The sequence below is a fragment of the Cryptomeria japonica genome, chromosome 3 (genome assembly GCF_030272615.1).
Source record: "Cryptomeria japonica chromosome 3, Sugi_1.0, whole genome shotgun sequence".
NCBI classification, from domain to species: Eukaryota; Viridiplantae; Streptophyta; class Pinopsida; order Cupressales; family Cupressaceae; genus Cryptomeria; species Cryptomeria japonica.
The window spans coordinates 168035391-168042918 of record NC_081407.1 but is presented as its reverse complement, the minus strand read 5'-3'; positions in this window follow the sequence as shown (position 1 = coordinate 168042918).

The window sequence follows — 7528 nt, the reverse complement described above, 5'->3', positions numbered from 1 at the left end:
GAGAGAACTCTTTCTTGCATGATCTCCACCATTGAACCTAGAAGTGCTAAGGAGGCATTTGGTGATGATTATTGGGTTAAAGCTATGGAGGAGGAATTGGATCAAATTGAGAAGAAAAACACTTGGACCCTGGTACCCCGACCGGTAAACAAGAATGTTATAGGTACTAAATGGGTATTCGGAAACAAGTTAAATGAAGATGGTGTTGTAGTTCGCAACAAGGCAAGATTAGTTTGCAAGGGTTATGCTCAAGAAGAAGGTGAAGATTATGGCAAAAATTTTGCACCAGTAGCAAGATTGGAAGGTGTCTGAACTTTACTTGCATTTGCAGCCCATAAGAAGTTCAAGGTATACCAGATGGATGTTAAGTCTACATTTTTGAATGGGATATTGGAAGAAGAGGTATACATAGAGCAACCAGATGGTTATGCATTGACTGATGAGAAAGACATGGTATGCAGATTGCATAAAGCTTTGTATGGATTGAAGCAAGCACCCAGAGCATGGTATGAATGATTTCATACACATCTGATGAAGATAGGCTTTGCAAGAACTAATGATGACAGTAATATTTATCTCAAGTTTGAAGAAGATGAAATACTGGTCAGTGAAGTATTTGTTGATGATATCATTTTTGGAGGTAATGATGTCACGAGCAATAGTTTTGCAGATGAAATGAAAAATGAGTTTGAAATGTCTTTAGTAGGGGAAATAAAAAATTTCATAGGCTTGCAGATACAACAAATGAAGAATGGTATTTTCATTACTCAATCTAAGTATGTGAAAGAGGTTTTGAAGGCTTTTGGCACACTAATGGTTACAGGTTGTAAGTTATCCAAGGAAGATGAATCTAAGTCTGTCGATGAAAAGGAATACAGGTCAATGATTGGCAAACTACACTATGTTGTTCACAACAAACCAGATATTGCCCATGCAGTTGGTATAGTTGCAATATTTTAGAGGAATCCAAAGGAAGCACACCTGATTGCAACCAAGAGAATTTTTAGGTATCTGAAAGGTACAATTGACTATGGATTATGGTATCCATATGGAGGAAACTTTGATTTAAAGGCATACATAGATGTTGATTGGGCAAGAAATATTGATGACCAAAAAAGTACTATCGGTGGAGCATTCTTTCTAGGAGGAAGGCTAGTTTCATGGAGTAGTAAGAAGCAAAGTTGTACTTCACAGTCTATTGCTCAAGCTGAGTATGTTGCAGCTTATATGAATTGCACACAAGCTATTTGGATGAGGCACATTTTGGAAGGTTTTAAGATGAAGATCTTAGAACCTATAAAGATTTTATGTGATAATACAAGTGCCAATAATATTTCTAAAAATCCTGTTTTGCACGCTCGCACCAAGCACATTGAATTGAAGTATCACTTTTTGAGGAAAAAAGTTCAAAGTAATATGTTATCTTAGAGCATGTTTCTACCAAGGAGCAGCTTGTAGATATCTTTACCAAACCTCTGCTTAAGACCACTTTTGAGTATCTTAGAAGTCAATTGGGGGTTGTCCCTCTTCATGAAGTTAGTTGAGCATGATGTTGATTGCATCAGTCCCTGAATCACTTGCAAATTTTTTACATGGATTGATGAAGAAGTGGATGTATTCCACAAGGGGAGCATCAAGTTGCAGTATGTTGTTGATGCATAGTGAAATTTTGATATTACATGTTTTACTTTCAATTTGGCATTGTTTTCGAAGGGGGAGAAGAATTGTGTGATTAGGGGAAGAATTATGTGACTGGCAAAGGGAAACCAGCGACAGGCTGAAGATAGACAGAGCATGGTGAATACTTGGTAATGTAAACCAGGATTCCTATTCACCAATCACAACAACAATGAGAGGTGTTGATATTTGTATTGCCATCAATGCCAAAGGGGGAGATTGTTGGCATTTGCGTGAAGATTGCATTAATGATTTTTTATATTGTCATTGATGTCAATTGAACCGGTAATGGTATTTGTGATATTGCTGATATTGTTGTTGTTATTGATATTGTCTTGTAACTGATAGGAACAACTTTGAGGAAGATGTTGTAAACCGGTATGTTAGTTTGTGAGTTGAATCGGTAAACTTGTGTATAAGGTTAAACCCTTTTCTATGCAATGTAACCAGTAAACCCTACCAGTTGTTTTTTGTTAAACCCTAACCGATCAAGTTTGTTGGTTTAAGATCTAATGATGAGCAGTAATGATGGCGACACATGTGATCATTGAATGAGGACTAGTTTAGATTGTTTTGGCGCATTTGTTCATTTGTTTGATTATCTAGGGAATGAGCAAAGTGGATTACATCTAATGCATAGCGCGTGATGAGTTGCAAGTCTGATGAAGCAGTGATCATGGAGCGGTTGGAATTTTCTTGAAGAATGTGTATAGATTGCTATGTAAATCCAACGGTCACACTTGAACTGATTTGTTTGTAATCTCTATGAGAGAATTAGGTTTTTGTTGTGTTACCGACCTAATTGATTTGTATTTAAGGTCGATGAAGTTGTTTGTAAAGTTATTGGCAAAGTGTTGGCTGAAATCAGTTGAGTGTGTATTGGCCTCTCCTTATATGATTTTTCCCTTGGTGAGGATGTAGAATCCTTTTGTTGTGGAGAGGAAGATTATGCTCTATCTTGTTGTGTCTTAGACTTGAACTGCTTCTGCTTCTCGTTGGAATCCTTTCCTTGATTCTCTTGATTAACCACCAAAGCCATAAACTTTGAAGGATTGAGAATTCCCATGCTCATCAAATTAGATTTCTCTAACATCAATGTTTCTGTGAATGCATCAAATGTGGGCAAAGTGAAGGAACTACCCACTATCAAGTGATGGGTTTGGAATCTAGAAACAAATGCTGCATATTCTAATGGAAGCTTTCCCAATAGGTTATAGACCAACTATGCATCCTTATCAATGCCACAATCCTTCAATTGCGCTCTTAGCTTACTTGACTTGGTAACATAATCTTGGATTGTATCAAATTTCTTGGGATTCAACATGGTGAGACCATTATCAAGTTGATAACCACTAATCTCATCAATTTGGCCCATGCATCCTTAACTGTTTTACACTTTTCAAAGTGAAAGATGAGATCTTTTGATATGTATTTCCTCAATACACCAATAGCCATAATGTTTTTTGTGGTCCACTCCATGTGAGAATTAAGATCAGTTTGTGAAATTATAGTTCCATCAATATAGTGAGTTAATCCTTTTTCCATTATGATCTTACTCCATACATCAAGTTTCCATGAAAGATAGTTATGTGTAGTTAAAAGAGGAAATTTAGGAGAACCCATAGAAACAAAATGAAAGAGCACAAAGAAAAGAGAGGTACAATCACACAAGAAACACCCCCCCCCAAAAAAAAAGAAAAAAAAAGAAAAAAATGATGAGATGCCACTTTATACTTAGTGTGTGTACAATGGGCCACTTGCAAAAAATGGCAAAGTGGAATTCTAATTTCAACTTTACAACTGCCTTAAATAGGCTATAAGAGACTCCAAAAAATAATGCAAGAGATCTAAGTTGAGATCCAAGAAAAATACAAGTACCAAATAGGCCAAAAATGACCAAATATTGAAAGTACAATTTCTATGAAAATGGTGAAAATCAGATAGTACCATGTGAAAGTAGATGAAAAATTATGCACTTATAAAAAAGGCACCTAAAAACGAGGTCGTATGAGCCCAAACGAAGCCTCTGAAGTTGCAAAATTGAGGATTGGACACGTACAGTTGTGAAAAAATAAAATTTCTAAAAACTTTGTCCACCAAATCAAAAAATACCACCACTACTATGAAGAGCATGAAAAATTAGCCCAAATAATAAAAAAAAAATTGCAGGAAAAAGGGAGTTAAAATGAGCAAGTTATGGGCCTTCAAAGTTCGCCTACAAAATAAAAAAACTAATTGGAGAGGGGCTGAAAAATTTCAAAAGGATGTTGACAAACGTTGATGTAATCACTTTGAGGCATTAAATTTGATGGTCATATGACCATCACTAAAATTTCACCTCTTTGCTTACATGACATTTGTGCAATACGAACTGGATGACGTGTCTCAATTAGATTATGACACGTGATGTATGATGAATGAGGTGGCAAATGACATGTCTCTGATGTGTCGTATTGACTGTACATCTGTATGATGAATGTGCTCTACATGGCAGTTGCATGCCAGTGTCTGGATCGTGACATGTGTACGCCTGTGTGTCAAGTCGGGAAATGGAAACGTGCCACCTATGCGCTAGTGTGGGAGTGAGCTGGCGGGCCGCAGGGAATACAATTCGATTGCATGGTGATGAACCAGTAGCCGACACATGTCCTGGGGCTGGTGGAGTATAGAGGTCCCAGGAAGGAGCCATTAGTGAGAAGCGGTGATGGGAAGCAGGTGTTGACAGTGTAGAGCGGAGGGCCGACAAAGGTTAAGGGGTCGGTAGAGTAGGTATGTCGAGCAGAAGGCAAGAGCGACATCGATGGTGCTGCTGTGGCATAAGGGGGAGAGCTGTTGAGAGGATGGGGCCGATGATGAGCAGAGGCGGTGGTGTGTTGAGGGGCCTGGGGATGTCAGAACCTATAGTAAAGCAGGTGTAGTACTCCAAGGCCCAAAATTTTATTTTCATCAAATATAGGCAAATTTATACTCAAAATTCATGGAAACGACTTGCTAGATGCAACGATGAGGTTGAAATCACCATAGGATGCTCCTAAAATGCACAGGTCCCCAGATCAAAAAATGAAAGCTCCAAAATCTCTCTAAATAGACTACTCAATCAAGCCCTCAATGGCTCTGATACCATGTAATAATTTGTCAAATATAGCCAAGATCTAGAGCACAATGAATAGAACAAAAGAGAGACAATAGCTTTGATAAGAATAAATTGTATTCAAATCAAGATGCAAAATAAGATTTACTAGATCATTACTAGATCATTACATACAATGTAAGATGAGCCTTCTTATAAAGGCAAGACCATATGGATATGTGAGCACACAATCATGACATGTTGCTCAATGAGAAAGAAGGGTAGGTAGGGGTAGGTAAGAGAAATAATAAAATATTCCACAAGAGGTGGATCACCCATCGAAGGTGGAATGTAACAATAAGATAAGACCACAAAAGGTGGAATTTCTCCTACATGCATCATCCCTATGTGCACACTTCCCTAAGTGTCTCATATGCAAACTACTATGTAATGCATTACCCTAAGACAACTTAAGTAAAGTGTAATTATGAGACATAATTTACACCAACAAGATCAAAATTGCAGAACAAGATAGTTAAGTGTATCATCATTGGTTATTGTTTGGATGTGAAGGGTTAAAATCTTTGGGATCAAGTTGCTAAGAAGGTGCTCTATAATAGAAGTGCGGTTTTCCTTTCACTATTTATTTGTAGCCAGAGAACGAAGAGAAATAGAAGAATGAGGTGGTTCAAATTCCACCCACTCTAGAAAAATATTAACTATGTACTTCTATTGGAATTGATGATGAGGAGAGCTCTAGCAACTCTAAGAGTTTTGAAGATGAACAAATCCTCAACCTAGTCATTTGAGGAGCTCTACACGTGTTAGGTGGCAACCAAAAAGGTTTGGTTATTCATTGTTGGATTCTAGTTGTATATTTTCTTTGATTGACGACATTAATGAGCCTAAGACAATTCGATAGGTTATGAGTATGCATGATGTAGATTCCTACATGGAATCCATGAATGAAGAGATGACTACATTAAAGAAGAATGCTACATGAGATTTCGTACCTTTTCCTAGAGGATAGAAACCCGTTGGTTGTAAATGGGTGTTCAAGAAGAAACTAGGTCTAAATGGTACTATTGAGAAGCACAAGGCACGATCGGTCACTAAGGGATATTCCCAAGTGGAGGGAATAGATTATGGGGAGATTTTCTCTCTTGTACATAAGCTAACATCCATTGAGTTCCTATTATCACTTGCAACAACTTATGACTTATAAATCAAGCAAATGGGTGTGAATAAAAAAATCATTCATGGTTATTTGGAGGAGGAAATATATATGTCATAGCCAAAGCATTTCATTGAGAAAGGTAAAGAGAATCTCGTATGTAAGTTTAAGAAATATTTTTATTGCTTTTAAAAACAATCTCCTAAAATGTGGTATTAAAAGTTTGACATCTATGTGTTCTCTTTGATATTACTAAGATCTAAACATGACCATTTTATGTATTATAAATCTGAAAATGGTCGCATTCTCATCATAGTTCTATATGTGGATGGTATGTTCTTCATAGGATTGGTAACAAAATGATTTCAGATTTGAAGTCTCAATTATTAGCAAAATTTGAGATGAAAGATCTAGGTGCAGCAAGATATATTCTATGAATGGAAATTAGAAGAGATAGAGCTAATCAAAAGCTTTGGATTATCCAAAGGGAGTATGTGAAGTCTATGTTGGAGAGGTTCAACATGACTACTTGCAGATAGTTAGTTGTTCTAGTTGTTTAGGGAATGTAAATTTCTATGGAGGATTGTCCAAAATCTCTTATCAATATGGAGGACATGACCAGAGTTCCTTATGCAAGTGTTGGTGTCATCTTAATGTATGCAATCATCTGTATGGTGTTAGACATTGCCAAAGCAATGGGAGTTCTTAGTTAGTTTATAGCTAATCATGGATGTGTGCATTGGGATGTAGTGAAGAGATTGTTTAGGTATTTGTAGGGTACTTTAGAGCATTCCTTATGTTTTAATGGCAATCATAATAGACCTTGGGGTATTTTGTGAGTATCTGTGGATATGTGGATTTGGATTGGGCATGTGACATTAGAAATAGAAGGTCCACTAGTGGATACGTTTTCATGATTTTTGGTAGTGTTGTTAGCTGGACGAGTAAGCAACAAGTTGTAGTCTCTTTGTCCACTATATAAGTAGAGTACATTGAAAATATTCATGATTTTAAAGAATCCATTTGGCTTAAGAGATTATATTTGGACATTTGTTTTTATGCAAGAAAAATTACTATTTGTTTTGATAGCTAGAGTGTCATTTGCTTGGCAAAGAATACTACTTTCCATGCCAGAACAAAGCACATTGATGTGCAGTTTCCCTTTGTTCATGATATGATATAAAATGAAAATATGAATTTGGAAAAGTTTGACACTTTGATGAATGTTGTCGATGCACTCACAAATCCAATGAGCACAAAGAAGTTAAAATGGTGTATTAGTTCTATAGGCCTCGTGGCCTGAGTAGTGATACATTGACTTCTATAAGGTCTTTGACATGTGGAATAATGTTGTTATTAAGGTGTCTCAACCTTAGAGAGTCCCATGAATAAATAATTAAATTAATAGTCCCTTTATTGCTTATTTTATTAATTAAATACTAAAATATAAATTTCCAAGTTGTTAAGGCACTTTGTGGGACCCGATGGCAAGTTGGCTTCCTACATGCAATTTATGGAGGGTAAGAATGTGATGCTTGTCACAAGGGAACTAATTTGGAGAGAGGAAATTGTGAAAACCTCTCAAATGGGATCCATGGTGACATGTG